Source organism: Meles meles, chromosome Y, assembly GCF_922984935.1.
Source record: "Meles meles chromosome Y, mMelMel3.1 paternal haplotype, whole genome shotgun sequence".
Classification (NCBI taxonomy): domain Eukaryota; kingdom Metazoa; phylum Chordata; class Mammalia; order Carnivora; family Mustelidae; genus Meles; species Meles meles.
Genome location: NC_060088.1, coordinates 41,294,945 through 41,321,051, shown reverse-complemented (window position 1 = coordinate 41,321,051; position 26,107 = coordinate 41,294,945).

Below are 26,107 nucleotides of genomic sequence, written 5' to 3'. Positions count from 1 at the left end.
GGGCCAAGGCTCATGGCAGGCCCTATATCCGGGCTCCTTGTCCAGCTAGTGAGGGGGCTTGTTTGAAAGAAGGCTCAGCTTAATGGTCACAATGCCTGTTTGTGCCCAGGGCGGACCTCCTCGGTGGGTGTGGTATCATGGGCTATGCACCTGGCTCCCACTCTGATGGTTTGATCTCCATCCCCACAGCAAGCTTTTCCAGCCATGGGGAAGGAGGAATGCTCTATTGTGCTTCAGGTTTCGCCTTAGGCCATGATTTAAGCTATGATTTGGGCACAGATGCCTGAACACCCAGGTTGTGTAGAGATGACAGCCTCAGGCCATGGCCGGTCCCACCTGCAGGAGATGGCACCCTCTACCTGGGGGGCTGACTGGAGTTCGGGCTTTAGACTGTGTCACACAGAGCATTAGTGCACAGGGTGGCCTAGGACATTGCGTGCCATCAAAGTCCGTGCAAGTTGTTGCTCATGTGGGGATTCTGGGCAGACACCTAGGGCCCTTGTCTTTCTGGACGGCAGGAAGAGGCCTGCGTTGTGACCTATGAATGAACAATCTGGAGGTCTTGCAGGCCAGGAGGGTGAGTACAGAATTCTGAACGCACAAGCGCCGGTTCAGATCAGTGCCGAGCAAATGGCATTTCCAATGTGCAGCATCTGAGTTGAGGCTCCAGTACCTGAGTCAGGGCACATGTCAGATGGTCACTCACGCTGGAGTTTGTATTCGTAATGCCTGAAGAATGGAGGGGTGGCCTCATGAGGCCATGGAGGTCTTCTCCAGCTGGGGCTTGGGAGCTGCTCTGAACAGCAAGCTTTCTTTCGGTGGGACAAGGGGAGTCTGTTTGGATGGCAACAGGGTCCCCTGCATGGAAAGACATCGTAGTGGAAGTCACTGCATGGATGCCTCGAAAGCCCAGCTCCGCTTACCCTTCCAGCCCTTGAACAAGGCCATTTTGATTTGCTGGCTCTGGGGCAAAGTGCCCAGGGAGCACATTCTGATGGGTCACAATGCAGGCTTGTTTCCAGATACCTTAGAATGTGGCGGTAGCTCAGGCATCTTGCAGGATTCTCCTCCTGTGAGGGCAGGACGCAGCTCCCAGGAGCCAGGTTGCCTTTTGCGGACAGGAGGTGTTCTGTTTTGTGGCTCAGGGACCAAGCGTTGGACCATATGTAGGTATTCCAGAACATGCCTCTGGGTACAGATATCTGGAAATCTCAGTCAGGGATCTGTTGAGGTCCTAGGGGCATGTAAGTTTAAATTTTCTGACTCAGGGCCATTTTCCTGGGTGTCTCCCTGGAGGTAGGTGTCTTGCCTGTGTCTGAAAGCACATTTTTTTCAAGGCGGCCAATGAATTTTGGTGGGCTTAGGGACACTGCAGTGGTCTCCCTCTCTGGAGGGTTTGTGCAAATGTGATGGGCACAGCATCCGTTGGGTGGGGAGGCAGAGTTCTGCCCTGTGGCTCCAGAGGCCCCATCCTGGAGGTCCTGTCGGTCCAGTCTTTGGGGACAAAATTCTCAAAACACAAACTTGGGATAGGTTTAGGGGCAAGGTAATGGCAGGCCCAATTTGCAGACCGTGAGGCCAGTGCCGAGGGATCTGAAATAAGGGCAATGGGGAGGCGGGATAGCTGGCTTTTCTGACTGGGTTGTGAGTCTCGGCTGACCATGGAATGTAGCGGTAGCCTCATGGGTCCATGGGAGATTCTGTGTCTGTGAGGATTCTGCCCCGCTCCTAAGGATTTGGTGTCTTTTGGGGGAAGGGATGAGTGCTGTTTTCTGTCTCAGGGGTCCCGCCATACCAGGGATTCCAGAATCTGCTTCTGGGCTGGGCGTCTGAAGAACCCAATCGAGGGTGAGGATTTGGGCCTAGGGGCATGTCACACCCAATATGCGGGCACCTGGTCCACCAAGCGAGGTGGCTGGTTTGAAAGCTGGCTCAGGCTGAGGGTCACAATGTCTGCTTTTGGCCACGGCAGTCCTACTGTGTGGGCGTGGTCTCATGGGCCATGCAACTGGATCCCACTCTGACGGTTAGACCCCCAAACCCCAAAGCAAGCTTTTCCCATCGTGGGGAAGGAGTGCTGTTTTACGCTTGAGGTTTCCCCATAGGCTGGGATTTGAGGTATGGTCTGGGCACTGACCCCTGAATAACCAGGTTGGGTAGAGATGACAGTTTCTGCCCATGGCAGGGCTCAAAGCAGGATATGGGTTCCTCTACCTGGCGGTGCTGATGGGAAGTTGGGACTCAGGCTGTGTCAGACAGAGCATTAGTGCACAGGGCGGGCTAGGATATTGGGGTTCCGTCAAATTCCGTGCTGGTTGTTCTTCACGTGGGGATTCTGCATTGCCACTTAGGGCCCTTCTTCTTTCTATAGGGTAGGCAGAAGACTGCGTTGTGGCTCACGAATGAACAATCTGGAGGGCTTGCAGGCCAGGAGGGTGAGGAAGGAATACTGAATGCACAAGCGCCGCTTCAATTCAGTGCCAAGCACATGGCATTTCCCATGTGCAGCGTCTGACTCGCGATCTCCAGCACCTGAGTCAGGGCACGTGTCAGATGACCGCTCACACTGGAGTTTGTGTCCATGATGGCCAACGAATGGAGGGGTGGCCTCATGAGGCCATGGAGGTCTTCCCAGGCTGGGGCTTGGGAGCTCCTCTGAACAGCAAGCTTTCCTTCTGTGGGACAGGGGGAGTCCTTTTGGATGGCATTATGGTCACCAGTATGGAAAGACTTCGTAGCAGAAGTCACCGCATGAATTCCAGGAAAGCCCAGCTCCGCTTACCATTCCAGACAGGAACAAGGATGCTTAGATCTGGTGGCTCTGGGGCATAGTGCCCAGGGGGCTGAGGTGACAGGGAGCCTCACAATGATGGCTTTTGTCCAGGGATTCCTTAGAATGTGGAGGGGGCTCAGTTGCCTGCAGGATTCTCATCTCCTGAGGGTCAAACGCAGCTCCCAAAGGCCAGGTTGCCTTCTGGGGACAAGAGGTATTCTGTTTTGTGGCTCAGTAATCAAGTGTTCAAACATATGTAGGTATTCCAGAGTTTTCCTCTGGAGGCAGATGCCTGCAAACCTCAGCTAGGGTTCCGCTGATGTCCTATGGGTATGTCAGGTTCCATCTTCTGACTCAGAGCCATTGACCTGGGTAACTGCATGGAGGTAGGAGTCTGGCATGTGTCCAAAGGCGCATTTTTTTCCAAGGAGGCCAACAAATTTGGGGTGGGATCAGGGGCATTGCCGTTGTCTCCCAATCTGGAGTGCTTGTGCAAATGTGACGGGCTGAGCTTCGGGTCGGCTGACAATTCTGTGCTGTGGATCCAGAGGCCCCATCTTGGATGACCTGTCAGACATGGCTTTGGGGACAAATGTCTGCAAACACAAACTCTGGATAGGTTTAGGGGCGAGGTGATGACAGTCCCGATATGCCGAACATGAGGGCAGCGCCACTGGATGTGAAATGAGGTCTACAGTGAGGCAGGAGCCCAGGCTTTTCTGTCTGTGTTGTGTGTCTCTGTTGGCCAAGGAGTGTAGCGGTAGCCTCATGGGGCCCTGGGAGATTCTGCCTCTGTGAGGATTCTGCCTGGCTCCCAAGGGTTTGGTGTCTTTGGGGGAGAAGGGAAGAGTGCTGTTTTCCGGCTCATTTCCCCACCATAGCAGGGAATCCAGAGTCAGCTTCAGAGTCTGGGCACCTGGAGAACTCGACCGAGGTTGAGGATTTGGGGCTAGAGGCATTTCAGGCCGATAGGCGGGATCCTTGTCCAGCTAGAGAGGGGGATGATTTGAAATTGGGCTCAGGCTGAGAGTCACAATGACTGTTTGTAGCCAGGGTGGCCCACCTGGGTGGGCATGGTCTCATGGGCCATGCAGCTGGCTCCCACACTGAGGGTTAGACTCCCATCCCCATAACAAGCTTTTCCCGTCTTGGGGAAGCAGGAATTCTCTTTTATGCTTGACGTTCCCCCATAGGTAGGGATTTGAGCCATGGTATGGGCAGAGACCCCTGAATACCCAGGTTGGGTAGAAATGACAGTGTCTGGCCATGGGGTGCCGTCGAGGACCATGCAGTTTGATCCTCGCGTCGGATTCTGGGTAGACCCTTCTGGACCTTGTTCTTTCTGTAGGGCAGGCCGAAGAACTGTGTTGTGGCTCCCAAATCAACTATCTGGCGGGTTGGCGGGCCAGAAACTTGATGATGGAGTTCCGTTCATTGCTGAGCACATGGCATTTCCAATCTGCAGTGTCTGACTCGAGATCTCCAGCACCTAAGTCAGGGCATGTGTCAGATGGTCGCTCATGCTAGAGTTTGTGTCCATGATGGCCGGCGAATGGAGAGGTGGCCTCATAGGCCATGGAGGTCGTGTCATTCTGGGGCTTGTGAGTTGCTCCGAACAGGAACCTTCCTTCTGCGGATGAGTCCATTTGGATGCCACTAGGGTCTGTTGAGGACCTAGGGGCATGTCAGTTTCCATCTTATGGCTCAGGGTCTTTGACTTTGCTGTGTGCCTGGAGGTGGGTGTCTGGCATATGTCTGAATTCACCTTTTTTTGCAAGGCAGCCAACGAATTTTGGGTGGGCTCAGGGGCATTGCAGGTGTCTCCCAATCTGGAGGGTTTGTGCAAATGTGACATTCAGAGTTTACTTCGGGTGGGCAGGCTGGGTCCTGTGCTGTGCCTCCAGAGGCCTCATCTGGAGGGCCTCTCATCCAAGGCTTTGTGGACAAAATTCTGCAAACACAAACTCGGGATAGGGTTAGGGGTGAGGTGATGGCAGGCCTGATCTGCAGACTGTGAGAGCAGTGCTGCGAGATTTGAAATTAGTTGGACACGGAGGCGGGAGTGCAGGCTTTTCTGTCTGAGTTGTGTGTCTCGCTTAACCACAGAATGTAGCGGTATCTTCATGGGTCTATGGGAGATTCTGCCTCTGTGAGGATTCTGCCTGGCTCCCAAAGTTTGGTGTCTTTCGGGGGCAAGGGAACAGTGCCCTTTTCCTTCTCAGGTGCCCCGCCATGTGCAGTGTCTGACTCGAGATCTCCAGCACCTGAGTCAGGGCACAAGTCAGATGGTCTTTCATGGTGGTTTTGTCTACCTGATAGCTGATGAATGGCGGGGTGGCCTCTTGAGGCCATGAAGGTCTTCCCAGGCTGTGGCTTATGAGCTGCTCCGAACAGCAAGCTTTCTTTCTGTGGGACAGGGGGAGTCCGTTTTGATGGTATCATGGTCCCCATATGGAAAGACGTCATAGCAGATGTCATTGCATGGATGCCTGGAAAGCCCAGCTCCACTTAGACTTCCAACCCAGGAATAAGGACGCTTGATCTAGTGGCTCTGTGGCAAAGTGCCCAGGGGGTTGAGGTGACAGGGAGCCTCATTCTGATGGGTCACAATGCTGGCTTGTGTCCAGGGAGATGATAGAATGTGGCGGAGGCTCAAGGGCCATGCAGTATTCTCCTCCCCTGAAGGTTGGACGCAGATTCCAAGAGACAGGTTGCCCTCTGGGGAGAGGAGGTGTTCTGTTTTTGGCTCAGGGATCAAGCACTGAACCATAAGTAGGTATTCCAGAGTTTGCCTATGGATACAGATACCTGCAAACCTAAGATAGGGTTTGGTTGAGGTCCTAGGGTATGTCAGGTTCCATCTTCTGACTCAGGGCCATTGACCTGGGTGTCTGCCTGGAGGTATGTGTCTGGCATGTGTCCAGATACGCCTTTTTTCCAAGGTGGCCAACGAATTTGTGGTGGGCTCAGGGGCATTGCAGGTGTCTCCCCATCTGGAGGGTTTGTGCAAATGTGGAAGGGCCAAGCTTCCTTCAGGTGTGCAGTCAGATTCCTGTGCTTTGGCTCCAGAGGTCCCATCCTATAGCTCTCATCAGCCAGGGCTTTGGGGACAAATGTCAGCAAACACAAACATGGGATAGGGTTCTGGGCGAGGTGATGGCAGGCCCGATTTGCGAACTGTGAGATCAGTGCTCCGGGATCTGAAATTAGGGCAATGTTGAGGCAGAAACACAGGCTTTTCTGTCTGTGTTGTGTGTCTTGGTTGGCCACGGAATGTAGCGGTAGTCTCATGGTGGCATGGGATATTCTGCCTCTGTGAGGATTCTGCCCTGTTTCCAAGGTTTTGGTGTCTTTTATGGGGAAGGGAAGAGTGCTGATATCCATCTATGGGGACCCGCCATAGCAGGGTCCAGAGTTGGCTTCTGCGTCCAGGCACCTGGAGAACCCGACTGAGTGTGAGGATTTGGGTGGGGCATGTCAGGCCCGATATGAGGACTCCTGGTCCAGCTAGGGATGGGGCTGGTTTGAAAGCACCCTCAGGCTGAGGTCACAATGCCTGTTTTTGGCCAGGGCAGCCCTCCTGGGTGGGCATGGACTCATGGGCCATGCAGCTGGCTCCCACTCTGAGGGTTAGACCTCCATCCCCACAGCAAGCTTTTCCTGTCGTGGGGAAGGAGGAGTGCTCTTTGATGCTTGATGTTCCCCCAGAGGTGTGGATTTGAGCTATGGTCTGGGCACAGAATGCTGAAATTCCAGGTTGAGTAGAGACGACAGTTCCTTGCCTTGGCACGTTCCACGTGCAGGATATGGAGCCCGCTACCTGGGGGGCTAATGTAAGATTGGAGCTCAGGCTATTCCAGAGTTTGCCCGTGGAAGGAGATGCCTGCAATGCTAAGATAGGGTTCTGTTGAGGACCTGGAGGTATGTCAGGTACCATCTTCTGACTCAGAGCCATTGACCTGGGTGTCTGCCTGGAGGTAGGTGCCTGACATGTGTCCGGATGCGCCTTTTATTCAAGGCGGCCAATGAAATTGGGGTGGGCTCGGGGGCATTGCAGGTGTCTCCCAATCTGGAGGGTTTTTTGCAAATGTGATCGACAGCGTTTCCTTCTTGTGGGCACCAGAGTCCTGTGCTGAGGCTCCAGAGGCCCCATTCTGGAGGACCTCTCAGCCAGGGCTTTGGGGACAAAAGTCTGTACACACAAACTCGGGATATGGTTAGCGGCGAGTGATGGCATGCCCAATCTGGGGACAGTGATGGCACTGCTGCAAGGTCGGACATGAGGGCAAGAGGCAGGCGGGAGCACAGGCTTTTCTGTCTGTGTTGTGTGTCTTGCTTGGCCACAGAATGTAGCAGTAGCCTCATGGCGCCATGGGAGATTCTGCCTCTGAGAGTTTCTGGCCTGTGTCAGATAGAGATAAGGGTCATAAAATAAAATTAAATAAAATGAAGAAGACCATATGAAAAGATTTGTTAGCAGGCTGGATGCAATTTTCAGGAAGTTGGCAGAACCATAGGATCCAATGGTATACCTGGAACACAAGTACTGGGAAAAAAAAGAAGTGAAGCAAAGGAGAGAAGGAAGAAGGATGGAACATGACAATGGACTTAGGGAAATCCATGACTGCAATGAATGTCTGTGGGTGCTTATTGTAGGAGACCTAGAAGAGAGAGAAAATAGTGGGCCCCATATTTCTTTGAGAAATCAGAGCTGAAAACATCCCTCATTTGGGGAAAAAACAGAGATCCAGATTCCGAGGCACAGAGGACTCCCAGCACCATCCACAGAAGCAGAGCAACACAAGACATAGTGTCATTCACCCTTCCAAAGCTAGCCATGGAGGAATTCTCTTTGCCCAAATATGCTTGGGAGAAGAGTGTTTCTAAAGCCAGGTGCGTTACTTCGAGGCGAACAGCTATGCCTGCTCTAGCAGCACATTTTATAGAGCAAGCCACACCAGCCCAACCAAAACCCTATCCCCTGCATTTCTAAACAATAACAGAGCAGGAGTTCTTGTCTAGCACAATGAGGTGTTAAGCAGACAAAGATTGTGTCCAGGGGTGTCTCCATCAGTTCAGAAGCGGCCTTCAGCTCTGCTCCTTATCCCAGGCTCATTGCAATGTTTCCCACCTCAGGTTCCCCACTCAGAGGCAAGTCTGTTTCTCCCTCTCCAGCCTCCTCACTGATTATGTTCTCGCTGTTTCTCTCTGTCCCATACATGCAAGCACATCGTCGAAAAACCACCACCACAACAAGGAACAGTAGATAAGATTTGACGGGGACAGAGGATGCTTTATTCAATTTGGAACTAAGCCCCTATGGAACGCAGCCATGTCCAGAGTACCTCCCACCATCCTACAATGCCAGACCTTGGCACTGAGTTCCCTTGTTTTTTCTCCACTTCTTCGTCTTCCTGCAACTCCCCACCAGCATGGAGCATCCGCTTTCTGTCCCACTGCAATGGCCCCTCCTTCTCCCATTGTTCCTCCTCACCTGGCTCCTTTAGAACATGCCCATCATCCGCAACAGGCATTGTGTATTTATCCCATGAAAACCATTGTGGAATGAAAATGGGAGGCTTAAGGCAGCCTTGTGCTGCAACATTTTGAATTAGTTCCACAGATGGAAGCTGCACCACCCTGGGGGAATCCTTAGGGATCTTAGGCCATTGGATCCTCTTCAAGGCGTCCTTTGGTAGATACATGTTGTCTTCCTGAAAGTGGCACGGAAGCCTTTCCAATTGCTTCACAAGGGCAATGGGTCTCCTCCACCAGGCTCCGTGCTTGCTCCTGTTGGCTACAAACTGACGAGTCCGTCCTGGGCCTAAGGTTCTAGGGTAAAGGGTCTGCTTTGGTGCTTGGCCAGCTTGGAAGAAGGGAATGATTTCTTGGTACGGTTACTGGAGATGCTAGAAGAACTCGTTTTCTCACTGTTGAAGATGACAAGCATGTCATTAGCATGGTTGCGTGTGTTCACTGGGAGTTTTCCTCGTGTGGCAATTTTCCTGACACAAAGGACCTGATTGGGTTGGAGGATCATGCACATGTACGGAGGGTGAAGTTCCTGGCCTGAGGCTTGGTTGTAGTCCTGACCATTTCTTGAGCTTTTGGGTGTAAGATGGAATTGTGGATGCTTGCCCTTCTCAGGAGTGCAGAGGTCTGGTGGTGACAGTCCCGGCCAAAGGCTATAAATTCGCCCATGGAGAAGGTGACACCGACTCACTTCATAAACTGTCTTGGTAAAATACCAAGGCGGCTCCAAAGTTTTGGGAGGGCTTTGGCACCTCCTGGCTAACCCATGACTACTAAAGCCATGTGGAGTGATTAGACACGGTTTGGGGAGGAGTGGGTGCTAGGAGGTCAAAACTTTGTGACGTCACAGAAGCTGACTTCACTGAAGCAGCAATCCCTCTCTCATGAGCTATGAGTCCTATGGCTTTAGGTAGGAAGCCTGGGTAGGACTAAAAAGAGCCCTGATTGCCTGCTCATGAACTCAGGTGGTCTTTGCTCTGTCTTACCCACTTCACCTTTCTATACAAAGAGAAAAGAAAGTGATATTCATTGTACCATCCTTTCGGCCAACATTTCTCCAGAGACAGCCAGGAGTTCCTATTTCTACTGCAATGTATAGATATCTCAATCAACATGACTCATGGGTATCATGAAAACTCTGGGAGGTTTGACATCCTGTGGGTGAGAGCGTCCTTTCGTAGGTTCTTTTCTCAATTTGTTCTATGGAGAAGGGTCTGCCCTTAGTGCTTGGTCAAGTTGGAAGATAAGGGTAGGAATAAGGGAAGGAATGTCACATTTCAAAGAAAGAGCTAGGGCATGGATGCATTGTGCTGTCTTTGTGTTGATCTCCCGTGTTCTGAAACACCAGTCCTAAGGGATGAGGGTTCTGTCTTCCTGACTTTACCTGCAACAACTTTGAAAAGGCTTCAAGGAGAGTGACATTCTGCATGATCGCTACCCCTGAAACAAGAGCCCTGGACAGCACACCTGTCATCATCAGTTAACGTTACATGCCGCAGTCATTGGGAGAGCCATATTGACTAACTCTCTTAATTCAGACAAAAGGAACTGCCCAGATCAATGGCCTGCCATGCCCACTCTAGCTGAACTGTGGAAGGAGCCGAGATGCCCTTCAATATGCTACTGGATAAAGATGGAGTGGTCCATCCAGGCCACAGATGATACCTCTGACATCTGCGCTGTGACTCCAGAGGCCCCATTATGGAGGGCCTGCCGGCCAGGGCTTTGGGGATAAAAGTCTGAAAACACAACCTCGGAATAGGGTTAGGGGCAAGGTAATGGTAGTACCGATCTGTGGACCTTGAGGTCAGTGCTGCGGGATGTGAAATGAGGGTGATGGGAAGGTGGGAGTGCAGCCTTTTCTGTCTGTGTTGTGTGTCTCAGATGACCTCGGCATGTAACAGTAGCCTCATAGGGCCATGGCAAATTCTGCTTCTATGAGGATTCTGCCCAGCTCCCAAGGGATTGGTGTACTTGTGGGGAAGGGAAGAGTGCTATTTTCTATCTCAGGGGTCCTGCCATAGCAGTGATTCCAGAGTTGTCTTGTTGGCCTGGCACCTGGAGTACCCGACTGATGGTGAGGGTTTGGGCCAAGGGGCATGTCAAGCCCTATATGCAGGCTTATTTTTCAGCTAGCGAGGTGCTGGTTTTAAAGTGGGCTCAGGCTGAGGGTCCCAATGCTTATTTGTGGCCAGGCCAGCCCGCCTAGGGGGGCGTGGTCTCATGGGTGATGCAGCTGCCGCCCCTCTGAGGTTTAGACCCCCATCCCCAAAGCAAGCTTTCCCCATCGTGGGGAAAGAAGAGTGCTCTTTGATGCTTGAGGTTCCCCCATAAGCCAGGATTTGAGCTATGGTCTGGGCATAGAGGCTGAATACCCAGTTTGGGTAGCGTTAGGGTCCGTGATCAAAGGAATGAGACTGACACAAAGCGAAAATCAAGCAAAGCTTTATTTCGCGCCATGCATCAGAAACCAAACTGACTGGTAGGTGCCCGAGCCCCATGCATTAGAAACCAAACTGACCAGTAGGTGCCCGGGCCTTATGCATTAGAAACTAAACTGACCGACAGGTGCCTGACCCTTGCTAGGGACCACCACCTCCCTGGCCTGGAGTCCTTCCTGGAGGCTCCCTGCCCCACCTTCACTGTACCACAGGATGCTCCTAGCAATGCCAAGCATCGAAAATCAAATCAACCAGTCTGGGTGTCTCTTACAAAGAGGCACTGATGACCAGGACACCGACCCCGATTACTTCCCTTACCCAATGACTCCCGCTACCTGATGACTCCCACTACCCAACAACTCCCGCTTCCCAATGATGACACTCTGGCAGTGTTGTTCCCTGGCGAGGCCGCTGCCCGGCTGGCGAGGCCAGTGCCAGCGACGCTCATGATGCCCGGGCAGTGGTGCTCCCAGCGAGGCCACTCCCGATGACGAGGTTGCAACGCTGGTTCCTGGGAGTCTAGTACCTGCGGCGGCACTACTCGAGTGGTGAGGCCACTCGCGACGGTGCTGCTGCTGCTGGTGCTCCTGCTCAGGCAGCGATGCCGCTTGCGGTGGCGCTGCTGCTGCAGCTGCTGCTACTGTTGCTCCGCGCTGCTACTGCAGCTGGTGCTGCTGCTGCTCGGGGTGGTGGAGCAGCTCGCGGTGGCACTGCTGTTCCGGGTGGTGGGGCCTCTCACGGCGGCGCTGCTGCTACTGCTCCTGGTGCTTCTGCTGCTGGTGCTGGTGCTGCTGCTGCTGCTGCTTCTGCTGCTCCGGCGGCGGGGCCACTTGCGGTGGCGCTGCTCCTGCTCCTGCTGGTGGTGGTGGTGGTGGTGGTGGTGGTGGTGGTGGTGCTGCTGTTGCTGCTGCTGCTGCTGCTGCTGCTTCTGCTGCTGCTCAGCGCTGCTACTGCAGCTGGTGGTGCTGCGGCTCGGGGCGGCGGGGCCGCTCGTGGAGGCGCTGCTGCTGCTGCTGGTGCTGCTGCTGCTGGTGCTGCTGCTGCTCGGGGCAGCGGGGCCGCTTGTGGCGGCGCTTCTGCTGCTGCTGCTCTTGGGCGGCAGGGCCACTCACGCCGGTGCAGCAGCAGCTGCTCGCTGCTGCTGCTGCTGCTCGCTGCTGCTGCTGCTGCTGCTGCTGCTGCTCAGTGCTGCTACTGCAGCTCAGTGCTGCTACTGCAGCTGGTGCGGCTGCTGCTTGGGACGGCGGGGCCGCTCGTCAGCGCTGCTGCTGCTGCTGCTCTCGGGTGGCCCGCGGGGCCACTCGCGGCGGCGCAGCAGCTGCTGCTGCTGCTGCTACTGCTGCTGCTGCTGCTGCTGCTGCTGCTGCTGCTTGGGGTGGCGGGCCCGCAGGCCTGATGAGGCTGCTCCCAATGGCTCCCCTACCCACTACTCTGACTCCTCCTGCTATATGTATATATATAGCGCTGCAGTCTCACAGACCAGCTTTTATAGAGTTGATTGAGCCCCGCCCACACACAGGTGGCCAATGGGATTGCAATACACAGAGAAAACTCCACAGTCATGCTAGGTCTGCCACACACAGAAAAAAAAAAAAACTGCTAGGTAACACAGTGGTGGCCAATTGAATTTCAATTTACCCTAGTAGATATATGTGCTCCCCACTGATTGGATGTCTTCACCTGGCCTGACCCGCCCTTGCATCTAGGCTTTTCAAGTAAGTTCCTCTGGGAGGGTTGGGGTCAACTAAGTTCACTACATAAACACAGAATGACTCCCTCTGGCCAACCAGGCCCTTACAGTTAAAGATAACAATCTCTGGCCTTGGCAGGTCCCACCTTCATGATATGGGGCCTGCTACCTGGCGGGCTGATGTGAGGTCTTGGCTCAGGCTGTGTCAGACAGAGCATTAGTGCACAGTGTGGCATAGGACATTGGGGTGCTTTGAGCATCCTGCTGCTTGATCCTCACGTGGGGATTCTGGGAAGACCCCTAGGGACCTTCTTCTTTCTGGAGGGCAAGCAGAAGACAGCGTTTTGTCTCCCAAATGAACACTTTAGAGGGCTGGTGGGCCAGGAGGTAGAGGATGGAATTCTGAATGCTCAAGTGCCAGTTCAGTTCAGTTCAGAGCACATGGTATTTCCCATGTGCAGCATCTGACTCCAGATCTCCATCACCTGAGACGGATCACGTGTTAGATGATCGGTCATGCTGGTGTTTGTATCCATGATGGCCGACGAGTGGAGGGGTGGCATCATGAGTCCATGGAGGTCTTCCCAGGCTGGGGTTTGTGAGCTGCTCCAAACAGCAAGCTTTCCTTCTGCAGGACAGGGGGAGTCTGTTTGGATGGCACCAGGGTCCCCCGTATGGAAAGATGTCGTAGCAGAAGTCACCATATTGATGCCTGGAAACCCCAGCTCCTCTTAGCCTGCCAGCCCAGGAAAAAGGCCGTTTTGATCTGGTGGCTCTGGGGCTAAGTGCCTGGGGGCTGAGTTGACAGGGAGCCTCATTCTGATTTGTCACAATGCTGGCTTGTGTCCAGGGAGACCTTAGGATGTGGTGGGGGCTTTGGTGCCATGTAGGATTCTCCTCCTCTGAGGGATGGACACAGCTCCCAAGAGCCATGTTGCCTTCTGCTTACAGGAGATGTTGTTTGGTGGCTCAGGGGTCAAGTATTGAACCATATGTAGGGATTCCAGAGTTTTCCTCTGGAGGCAGATGCCTGCAAACCTAAGCTTGGGTTCCGTTGAGGTCCTAGTGGTATGTGAGGTTCCATCTTCTGACTCAGGGCCATTGACCTGGTGTCTACGTGGAGATAGTTGTCTGGCATGTGTCTTAATGCACCTTTGTTCCAAGGTGGCCAACAAATTTGTGGTAGTCTCAGGGGCATTGCAGTAGTCGCCCAATCTGGAAGGATTGTGCAAATGTGACCGGCAGAATTTCTTTCAGGTGGGCAGGCAGAGTCCTATGCTGTAGCTCCAGACAACATCCTGGTGGGACTGTCAGTCAGGGCTTTCGGGACAAAATCTGCAAACACAAACTCGGTATTGGGCTAGTTGCAAGGTGATTGCTGGTCCCATCTGCGGACCGTGAGGGCAGTGCTGCAGGATCTGAAATGAGGGTGATGGGGAGGCGGGAGCGCAGGCTTTTCTGTCTGGGTTCTGTCTCGGTCGTCCACGGAAGGAACGGAAGCCTCTTGGGGCCATGGAAGATTCTGCCTTTGTGAGGATTCTGCCTAGCTCCCAAGGGATTGGTGTCTTTTGTGGGGAGGGAAGAGTGCTGTTTTCCTTTCAGGGTTCCCGCCATAGCAGGGATTCCAGAGTCAGTTTCTGAGTCCGTAGCCTGGAGAACCGGACCAAGGGTGAGGATTTGGGCCTAGGGGTATTTCAGGCCTGATATGCGGGCTCCTGGTCCAGCTAGTGAGGGGGCTGGTTTGAAAGCGGGCTTAAGCTGAGGGTCACAATGCCTGTTTGTGGCCAGGGCAGCCCTCCTGTGTGGGCGTGGTCTCATGGTCCATGCAGATGGCTCCCACTCTGAGGGTTGGACCCTTATCCCCACAGCAAGCTTTTCCATCGTGGGGAAAGAGGAGAGCTCTTTTTTGCTTGAGGTTCCCCCTTAGGCCGGGATTTGAGCTCTGGTCTGGGCAAAGACACCTGAAAACCCAGGTTGGGTGGAGATGATAGTCTCTGGCCATGGAAGGCCCCACCTGCAGGATATAGGGGCTGCAACCTGTGGGCCTGATTGGAGGTCAGGCTGTGTCAGACAGAGCGTTAGTGCACAGGGCGGCCTAGGATATTGGGGTAACTTCAAGTTCCGTGCAGGTTGATCCTCACATGGGGATTATGGGCATACCCCGAGGGCCCTTCTTCTTTCAGGAGGGCTGGCAGAAGCCTGTGTTCCATCTCCCAAATGAGCAATGTGGAGGTCTTGTGGCCCAGGAGGGTGAGACCAGAAATCTGAATGCACTAGCGCCGGATCATTTCAGTGCCGAGCACCTGGAATATGCAATGTTCAGTGTCTTGCTCGAGATCTCCAGCACCTGAGTCAGATCACGTGTCATATGGTCGCCCATGCTGGAGTTTGTGTCCATGATGGCCAAAGAATGGAGGGGTGGCCTCATGAGGCCATGGAGGTCTTCCCAGGCTGGGGCTTGTGAGCTGCTCCAAACAGCAAGCTTTCCTTCTGCGGGACAGGGGGAGTCCGTTTGGATGGTATCAGGGTCCTGTATATGGAAAGACGTCATAGCAGAAGTCACGGCATGGATACTTGGAAAGCCCAGCTCTGCTTACCCTTCCAGCCCAGGAACAAGGCCGTTTTGATCTGGTAGCTCTGTGTTAAAGTGCCCAGGGTGCTGAGGTAACAGGGAGCCTCATTCTGATGGGTCACAAGGCTAGCTTGTGTCCAGTGAGACCTTAGGATGTGGAGAGGGCTCAGTCACCATGCAGGATTCTCCTCCCCTGAGGGTTGGATGCAACTCCCAAGAGCCAGGTTGCCTTCTGCGGACAGTATGTGTTCTGATTTCTCACTCAGGGATCAAGTGTTGAACCATATGTAGGTATTCCAGAGTTTGCCTCTAGAGACAGATGTCTGCACCTAAGCTAGGTCTCCATTGAGGTCCTAGGGCTATGTCAGGTTCCATCTTCTGACTCAAGGCCATTGACCTGGGGGTCTGCCTGGAGGTAGGTTGCTGGCCTGTGTCTGAATGCGCATTTTTCCATGGAGGCCTACGAATTTGGGGTTTGCTCAGGGGCATTTCAAGTGTCTTCCAGTCTGGCAGGTTTGTGAAAATGTGAAGGGCAGAGCTTCCTTCGGGTGTCTAGGCAGAGTGTTGCACGTTGGCTCCAGAGGCGCCATCCTGGAGGGTTTGTCCACCAGGTCTTTGGGAATAAAAGTCGGCAAACAGATAATCTGGATAGGTTTAGATGTGAGGTGATGGCTGGCCCGATCTGCAGACTATGAGGGCAGTTCCACTCGACCTTAAATGAGGGCGACGGGTAGGCGGGAGCACAGGCTTCTCTGTCTGGATTGTGTGTCTCTGTTGGCCACAGAATGTAGTAGTATCCTAATGGGGCCATGGGGGATTCTGCCTCTGTGAAGATTCTGCCCGGCTCCAAAGGGTTTGGAGTCCTTTGGGGGGAAGGGAAGAGTGCTCTTTTCCATCTCATGGATCCCGCCATAGCAGGGATTCCAGAGTCGGCTTCTGGGTCCGGTCATCTGGAGAACCCGACCTAGGTTGAGGACTGGGTACTAGGGGCATGTCAGGCCCGATATGCGGGCTCCTGGTCCAGCTAGCCAGGGTGTGGTTTGAAGGCAGTCTCAAGCTGAGAGTCACAATGCCTGTTTGTGGCCAGGGCAGCCCTCTTGGGTGGGCGTGGTCTCATGGGCCATGCAACTGGCTCCCACTCTGAGGGTTAGACCCCCATTTCCACAGCTAGCTTATGCATCTTGGAGAAGGAGGAGTGCTCTCTTATGTTTGAGGTTCCACCATAGGCCGTGATTTGAGCTGTGATCTGGGCACAGATGCCTGAATACCCACGTCGGGTAGAGTTGACAGTCTCTGGCCTTGGCAAGTCCCACCTCCAGGGTATGGGCCCACTACCTGGATGGCTAATGGGAGGTCTTGGCTCATGCTGTGTGAGACTGAGCATTAGTAGACAGGGCAGACTAGGATATTGGCGTGCCTTTGAGGTCCGTGCAGGTTGATCTTCATGAGGGGATTCTGGGCAGACCCTTAGGGATGTTCTTCTTTCTGCATGGCAGGCAGAAGACTGCTTTGGGGCTTCCAGAAAAACTATCTGGAGGTCTTGCGGCCCAGGAGGGTAAGGCAGAATTCTGAATGCAGAAGCGCTGGTTCATTTCAGTGCTGAACACATGGCATTTCCATTGTGCAGCATCTGATTCGAGATCTCCAGTGCCTGAGCAGGGCACATGTCAGATGGACGCTCACGCTGGTGTTTGTGTCCATGATGGCCAACGAATGGAGGGGTGGCTTCATGAGGCTTTGGATGTCATCCCAGTTTGGGGCTTGGGAGCTCCTCCGAACAGGAAGCTTTCTTTCTGCGGGACAGGGGGAGTCCGTTTGGATGGCACCAGGATCTGGCATATGGAAAGACATCGTAGCAGAAGTCACTGCATGGATGCCTGGAAAGCCCAGCTCCGCTTACACTTCCATCCCAGGAACAAGGCGGTTTTGATCTGGTGGCTCTGGGGCAAGGTGACCAGGGGGCTGAGGTGACAGGGAGCCTCCTGCTGAGTCACAATGCTGGCTTGAGTCCAGTGAGACCTTAGGATGTGGTGCGTGCCCAGACACCATGCAGGATTCTCCTCCCCTGATGGTTGGACACAGCTCCCAGGAGCCAGGTTACCTTCTGAGGACAGGAGGTGTTCTGTTTGGTGGCTCAGGGTTCAAGTGTTCGATCATATGTACGTATTCCAGAGTTTTCCTCTGGAGGGAGATGCCTACTAACCTAAGCTAGGATTCCATTAAGGTCCTAGGGGTTTGTCAGCTTCCATCATCTGACTAAGGGCCATTTACCGGGGTGTCTGCCTGGAGGTAGGTTTTTGGCCTGTGTACAAATGCGCCTTATTTCCAAGGCGTGCAATGAATTTGGGGTGGGCTCAGGGGCATTGTAGGAGTCTCCCAATCTGGAGGTTTGTGCAACTGTGATGGATTTCCTTCAGGTGGGCAGGCAGAGACCTGTTCTGTGGCTCCAGAGGCTCCTTCCTGGAGGGTCTGTCGGCAAGTGTATTGGGGACAAAATCTGCAAACACAAGCTTGGGATTCTGTCAGGGGCGAGGTGATGGCAGGCCTGACCTGCACACCATGAGGGCAGTGCCACCGGATCTGAAATTAGAGAAAGGAGGAGGCAGAAGCGCAGCCTTTTCTGCCTGGGTTGTGTGTCTCGGTTGGGCATGAAATGTAGCGGTAGGCTCATGGGGCCATGGGAGAAACTGCCTCTTTGAGGATTCTTCCCATCTCCCAAGGTTTTGGTGTCTTTCGTGGGGAAGGGAAGAGTGCTCTTTTCCATCTCAGGGGTCCCGCCATTGAAGGGATTCCAGAGTCGGGTTCTGGGTCCGGGCGCCTTGAGAACCTGAATGAGCGTGAGGATTTGGGCCTAGGGGTATGTCAGGCCCGATATGCTGGCTGCCATTCCAGCTGGCGCGGGGGATTGCTTGAAAGCGTGCTCTTGCTGAGGGTCACAATGCCTGTTTGTGGCCAGGGCAGCCCTCCTGGGTGGGTGTGGACTCATGGGACATGTAGCTGGTTCCCACTCTGTAGGTTAGAGCCCCATCCCCACAGCAAGCTTTTTCTGTTGTGGGGAAAGAGGACTGATGTTTTATGCTTGAGATCCCCCCAATGGGCTGGGATTTGAGCTATGGTCCTTCTACAGACGCCTGAATACACAGGTTGGGTAGAGATGACAGTCTAACCTGCAGGCCTCACCTGCAGGATATGGGGTCCACTACCAGGAGGGCTGATGGAAAGTAGGGGCTCAGGCTGTGTCAGACAGAGCATTAGTGCACAGGGTGGCCTAGGATATTGGGGTGACATCGTGGTCTGTGCAGGTTGATCCTCACTTGGGAATTCTGGACAGTTCCCTAGGGCCCTTCCTCTTTCTGGAGGGTGGGCAGAAGACTGCGTTGTGGCTCCAGAATGAACTATATGGAGGTGTTGTGGCCCATGAGTGTGAGGACGGATGTCTGAATGCACAAGCGCAGGTTCAGTTCAGTGCTGAACACATGGCCATTCCAAGGTGTAGCATCTGACTCGAGATTTCCAGCACCTGAGTCAGAGCTAGTGTCTGATGGTTGTTCACAATGGAGTTTGTGTCCATGATGTCCGATGAATGGAGGGGTGGCCTCATGAAGCCATGGAGGTTTTCCCAGGCTAGGGCTTGCTCCAAACAGTAAGCTTTCCTTCTGCAGGACAGGGGGAGCCAGTTTGATGGCGGCAGGGTCCCCCATATGGAAAGATATGGTAGCAGAGCTCACTGCATAGATGTCTGGATAGCCCAGCTCAGCTTATCCTTTCATCCCAGGAACAAGGCTGTTTCAATCTGGTGGTTCTGGGGCAAGTGCCCAGGGGGAAGGTTGAAAGGGAGCCTCCTGCTGATGGGTCACAATGCTGCCTTTTGTCCAGGGATAACTTAGAATGTGTCGGGGCTCTGGTGCCATGTAGGATTCTCCTCCCCTGAGGGTTAGATGCAGCTCCCAAGAGCCAGAATGCCTTCTGAGAACAGGCGGTGTTGTTTTTTGGCTCAGGGACCAAGAGTTGGACCATATGCCAGTATTCCAGAACCTGCCTCTGGGGACAGATGCCTGCAAACCTCAACTAGGGTTCTGTTGTTGTCCTAGGAGCATGTCAGTTTCCATCTTGTGACTCAGGGCCATTGACCTGGATGTCTGCCTGGAGGTAAGTGTCTGGCCTGTGTCCGAATGAGCAGTTCTTTCCAGAGTGGCCAAGTAAATTGGGTGGGCTCAGGGGTCTTGCAGATGTCTGCCAATCTGAAGGGTTTGTGCTACTGTGACAGGCAGAGTTTCCTTCATGAGGACAGAAAAGGCCTGCCCTGTGGCTCCAGATGCACCATCATGGATGGCCTGTGGGCCAGAGCTTTGGGGACAAATGTCTGCAAACCCAAACTCTGGATAGGGTTAGAGGCTATGTGATGGCAGGCCCGATCTGCAGAGTGTGAGGGCAATGCATTGGGATCAGAAATGTGGGCGATGGGGAGGTGGGAGCACAGGCTTTTCTGTCTGGGTTGTGTTTCTTGGTTGGCCACAGAATGGAGGGGTGTCATCATGGGTCCATGGTTGATTCTTCCTCTGTTGGCAGTTTGCATGGCTCCCAATGTTTTGGTGTCTTTCTGGATGAAGGGAAGAGAGCTGTTTTCGTCTCAGGGGTCCCACCATAGCAGGGATTCCAGAGTCGGCTTCTGGGTCTGGACACCTGGAGACCCCGACCAAGGGTGAGATTTTGGGCCTAGGGTTATGGCAGGCATGATATTCGGCCTCCTGGTCCAGCTAGCCTGGGGACCTGTTGGAAAGCAGGCTCAGGCTGATGGTCACAATGCCTTGTTATGTGCACGGTCCCCCATATGGAAAGACATGGTCACAGAGCTCACCACATAGATATCTGGAAAGCCCAACTCAGCTTATCCTTTCAGCCAGGAACAAGGGAGTTTTGATCTGGTGGCTCTGGGGCAAGTGCCCAGGGGGCTGACTTGACAAGGAGCCTCATGCTGATGGGTCACAATGCTCGCTTGTGGACAGGGAGACCTTAGAATGTGTTCAGTTTTGTGGCTCAGGGACCAAACGTTGGACCATATGTAGGTATTCCAGAACCCACTTCTGGGGACAGATGCATGCAAATCTCAGTTAGGGATCCATTGAGGTCCTAGGGGCATGTCAGTTTAAATCTTCTGACTCAGGTCCATTGACCTGGGTGTCTGCCTGGAGGTAGGTGTCTGGCATGTGTCAGACTGTGCATTTCTGTCCAGAGCGAACAATGAAATTGGGGGGCCTCACCGGCCTTGCAGGTGTCTCCCAATCTGGAGGGTTTGTGCAACTGTGACGGGCAGAGTTTCCTTTGGGAGGGTAAGCAGAGTCCTGGCATGTGGCTCCAGAGGCCCCATCCTGGAGGGCCTGTTGGTCAGGGCTTTGGGGGAAAACGTCGGCAAACCCAAACTCGGGTTAGGGTGAGGGACCCTGAGATGATAGCAGACCTGATCTCTAGACCGTGAGGGCAATGCCTCAGGATCTGAAATTGGGTGACCGTGCCATGTAGCTGTCTCCCATTCTGAGGAATTGACCCCCATCCCCACAGCAAGCTTTTCCAGCTGTGAGGAAGGAGGAGTGGTATTTGTGCTTGAGGTTCCCCCATAGGACGGGTTTGGAGTTATGGTCTGGGCACAGATGCCTGAACACCCAGGTTATGTAGAAATGACAGCCATGGGCCATGGCCAGTCCCACCTGCAAGAGATGGCGCCCGCTACCTCTGTCCTGATGGAGGTCGGGCTCAGGCTGTGTTGGATAGAGCATTAGGCTACAGTGCGGCCTGGATATTGGGGTTCCATCTTGGGCCATGTAGCTTGATCCAAACATGGGGATTCTGGGCAGACCAATAGGGCCCTTCTTTCTTGAGTTCAGGCAGAAGGCTGCCTTGTGGATCCAGAGTTCCCAGTCTGGAGGGCTTGGGGGCCAGGGGAGTGAGGATGGAAATCTGAACACACAAGCGCTGGCTCAGTTCAGTGCAAACCACATGGAAGTTACAATGTGAAGTGTTTGAATCGATATCTTCAGCACCTGAGTCAGGGCAAGTGTTGGATGTTTTCTCATGTGGAGTTTGTGTCCATGATGACAGATGAATGGAGGGGTGGCCTCATGAGGCCATGGAGGTTTTCCCAGGCTGGGGTTTGTGAACAATTTCATTGTTCGCTCTGGACAGAAATGCACAGTCTGACACATGCCAGACACCTACCTCCAGGCAGACACCCAGGTCAATGGACCTGAGTCAGAAGATTTAAACTGACATGCCCCTAGGACCTCAATGGATCCCTAACTGATCCCATGCAGCAAGCTTTCCTTCTGCGGCACAGGGGGAGTCCATTTTGATGGCTCAAGAGTTCTCCATATGGAAAGACATGTTAGCAGAGCTCACTGTATAGATGTTTGGAAAGCACAGCTCAGCTTATCCTTTCAGCCCAGGAACAAGTCAGTTTCAATCTGGTGTCTCTGGGGCAAGTGCCCAGGGGGCTGAGTTGATAGGGACCCTCATGCAGATGGGTCACAATGCTAGCTTGTCCAGGGAGACCTTAGATGTGGTGGCAGCTCATCCTTGCAGGTGTCTCCCAATCTGGAGGGTTTGTGCAAATATGACGGGCAGAGTTTCTATTGGGAGGGCACGCAGAGTCCTGCGCTGTGGCTCCAGAGGCCCCATCTTGGATGTCCTGTCGGCTAGGGCATTGGGAACAAAATTCTGCAAATTCAAACTCAGGTTAGTTTGACGGGCGAGGTGATGGAAGGTCAGATCTGCAAACCATGAGGTCAGGGTCCTGGGATCTGAAATTAGGGCGACAGGGAGGAGGGAGCACAGCCTTTTCTGTCTGGGTTGTCTCAGTTGGCCACGGAATGGAGGTGTGGATTCATGGGTCCATGGGAGATTCTGCCTCTGTGGGGATTTTGCATGGCTCACAAGGTTTTGGTGTCTTTTGGGATGAGGGGAAGAGAGCTGTTTTCTGCCTCAGGGGACCCGCCATAGCAGGGATTCCAGAGCCTGCTTCTGGGTCTGGGCGCCTGTAGAACCCGACCGAGGGTGAGTATTTGGTCCTCAGGGCATTGCAGGCCGGTAATGGGGGGTCCTGGTCCAGCTAGAGAGAGGGCTTGTTGAAACTAGGCTCAGGCGTATGGTGGCAATGCCTGTTTGTGCCCAGGGCAGATCTCCTGCATGGGCGAGGTCTCATGGGCCATGTAGATGACTCCCACTCTGAGGGTTTGACCCCCATACCCATAGCAAGCTTTTCCTTCTATGGCGAAGGAGCAGTGCTCTTTTGTGCTTGAGGTGCGCCCTTTGTCCGTTATTTGAGATATGGTCTGGACACAGTTGAAAGAACACCCAGGTTAGGTAGAGATGACAGCCTCGGACCATGGCCAGTCCCACCTGCAGTGATTTCACCTGCTACCTGGGGGGCTGACTGGAGGTCGGGTCTGAGGCTGTGTCACCCAGAGGATTAGTGCACAGTGCGGCCTGGATATTGAGGTTCCGTCTAGGGCCCTGCAAGTTGATCCTCACATGAGGATTCTGGGCAGACCCATAGGAGCCTTCTTCTTTCTGGAGAGTGGGGAGAAAGCTGTGATGTGGCTCCAGATTTCCCAATCTGGAGGGCTTGCAGGACAGATGGGTGCAGATGGAAATCTGAGCACACAAGCTATGGTTCAGTTTAGTGCCGAGCTCATGGCAGTTCCAATGTAGAACATCTGACACGAGATCTCCAGCACATGGGTCAGGCGAGAGTAGGATGGTCTCTCAAGCTGGATTTGTGTCCATGATGCCCGATGAATGGAGGGGTGGACTCATGAGGCCATGGAGGTTTTCCCAGGCTGGGTATTGTGAGCTTCTCCAAACAGCAACTTTCCTTCTGTGGGACAGGAGGAGACTGTATTGATGGCTCCAGGGTCCCCCATATGGAAAGACATGGTAGCAGAGCTCACCTAGATGTCTGAAAAGCCCAGCTCAGCTTATACTTTTAGCCCTGGAACAAGGCAGTTTCGATCTGTTGTCTCGGGGGCAAGTGCCCAGGGGCCTGAATTGACAGGGAGCCTCATGCTGATGGGTCACAGTACTGTCATGTGTCCAGGGAGACCTTAGAATGTGCTCTGGTTTTGGTCAGGGACCAAGCGTTGGACCATATGTAGGTATTCCAGGGCCTGTCTTTGGGGACAGATGCCTGCAAACCTCAGCTAGGGTCCGGTTGTGGTCCTAGAGGCATGTCAGTTTCCATCTTCTGACCCAGGGCCATTGAGCTGGGTGTCTGTCTGTCTGCCTGGATGTAGGTTTCTTGCATGTGTTAGACTGCTAATTTCTATCCAGAGCAGCCATTGAAATAGGGTGGAATCAGGGGTCTTGAGGGTGTCTCCTGAGCTGGAGGGTTTGTGTAACTGTAAGTGGCAGTGTTTACTTCGTGAGGGAAGGCAGAGTCCTATGCTGTGACTCCAGAGGCCCCATCCTGGAGGGCCTGACGGCCAGGGATTTGGGATAAAAAGTCTACAAACACCAACTCGATTTAGGGTGAGTGGCGAGGTGATGGCTGGCCCAATCTGCAGACTGTGAGGGCAGTACCTCCATATCTGAAATTAGGGCAACGTGGAGGCGGGAGTGCAGATTTTCTCTCTGGGTTGTTTGACCAGGTTGGCCATGGAATGGAGGGGTGGCCTCATGGGTCCATGAGAGATTATGCCTCTGTGGGGATTTTTCATGGCTCCCAAGGTTTTGATGTCTTTCTGGATGAAGGGACGAGAGCTGTTTTCTGTTTCAGGGTTCCCGCCATAGCAGGGATTGCAGAGATGTCTTCTGTGTCCGGGCACCTGGAGAACCTGATGAACGGTGCGATTTTGGGCCTACGGGCATGGCAGGCATGATATGCGGGCTCCTGCTCCAGCTATAGAGGGGGCTTGTTTGAAAGCCAGCTCAGGCTGATGGTCACAATACCTGGTTATGTCCAGGGCGGAGCTCCTGGGTAGGCTTTGTCTCAAGGGCCATGCTGCTGGCTCCCATTCTGAGGATTTGACCCCCTTCCCCACAGTAAACTTTTCTGGCCATGGGAAAGAGGAGTGCTATATTGTGTTTGAGGTTCCTCATAGACTGGGATTTGAGCTATGGTCGGGTCACAGGTGCCTGAACGCCCAGTTTGGGTAGACATGACAGCATCTGGACATGGCTGTTCCCACCTGCAGGAGATGGCACCCACTACCTGGGGGGATGACTGGAGGTCAGAGCTCAGGCTGTGTCAGAGAGAGCATTTGTGCACAGTGCATCCTGGATATTTGTGTTCCATATAGGGCCGTGCAAGTTGATCCTCACATGGGGATTCTGGGCAGACCCATAGGGCACTTCTTCTTTCTGGAGGGCAGGCAGGAGGCTGCGTTGTGGTTCCAGAATTTGCAATTTGGAGGGCTTACAGCCCAAGAGGTTGAGGACGGAAGTCTGAACACCCAAGCACCGGTACACTACAGTGCTGAGCACATGGCAATTCCAATGTGCAACGTCTGACTCGAGATCTCTAGCACCTGAGTCAGGGCGAATGTCGGATGGTCGCTCATGCTGAAGGTTGTGTCCATGATGCTCAATGAAGTGAGGGGTGGACTCATGAGGCCATGGAGGTTTTCCCAAGCTGGGGCTTGTGAGCTGCTCCGAACAGCAACCTTTCCTTCTCTGGGATAGGAGGAGTCCGTTCTGATGGCTCCTGGCTCCCCCATATGGAAAGACTTGGTAGCAGAGCTCAACACATAGATGCTTGGGAAGCCCAGCTCAGCCTAACATTACATCCCAGGAACAAGGCAGTTTTGATCTGGTGGCTCTGGCGCAATGAACCCTGGGGGCTGAGTTGATAGGGTGCCTCATGCTGATGGGTCACCATGCTGGCTTGTGTCCAGTGAGTCCTTAGAATGTGTCAGAGACTCAGGTGTCATGCAGGATTCTCCCCCCCTGAGGGTTGGACCCAGATCCCGAGAGCCATGTTGCCTTCTGGGGACAGGAGGTATTCTGTTATGTGGACAGGGACCAACCGTTGGAACATACGAAGGTATTTCAGAACTTGCCTCTGGGGACCGATGCCTCCAAACCTAAGCTAGGGTTCCGTTGAAGTCCTAAGGGCATGTCAGTTTCCACCTTCGGACCCTGGGCCATTGACCAGGGTGTCTGCCTGGTGGTAGGTGTCTGGCATGTGTCAGAATCCCCCTTTTTTCAGAGAGGCCTACAAAATTGGGGTGGGCTCAGGGCCTTGCCGTCGTCTCCCAATCTGGAGGGTTTGTGCTACTGTGACGAGTAGAATATCCTTCAGGGGGCAGGAGAGTCCTGTGCTGTTGCTCAATAGGCCACATCCTGGAGGGCCTCTGGCCAGGGCTTTTGTGACAAAAGTCTGCAAATGCAAACTCGGTTTAGGATGAGGGGCGGGGTGATGGCAGGCCTGATCTGCAGACCGTGAGGGCAGTTCCTCGAGATCTATAATTAGTTCGATGGAGAGGCAGGAGCGCAGGCTCTTCTGTATGGGTTTTGTGTCTCGGTTGGCCACGGAATGGAGTGGTGGCCTCATGGTCCATGGGAGATTCTGCAACTGTGGGGATTTTGCATGGCTCCCAAGGTTTTGGTGTGTATCTGGATGAAGGGAAGAGAGCTGTTTTCCGTCTCAGGGGTCCCGCCATAGCAGGGATTCCAGAATCAGCTTCTTTGTCCAGGCGCCTGGAGAACATGACCGAGGGTGAGGATTTGGGCCTATGGGCATGGCAGGCCCAAAATGTGGGATCCTGGTACAGGTAGCAAGGGGGCTTGTTTGAAAGCAGTCTCAGGATGATGGCCACAATGCCTGTTTGTGCCCAGAGTGGAACTACTGGGTGGGCGTGTTCTCATGGACCATGCAGCTGGCTCCCACTCTGAGGGTGTGACCCCCAACTGCAGAGCAAGCTTGTCCAGCCATGGGGAAGGAGGAGTGCTCCTTTGTCCTTGAAGTTCTCCCATAGGCTGGGATTTGAGATATGGTCTGGGCACAGATGCCTGAACACCCAGGTTGGGTAGACATGACTGCCTAGGGCCACGGCTGGTCCCAACTGCAGGAGATGGCACCCACTACCTGGGGGCCTGACTAGAAGTCA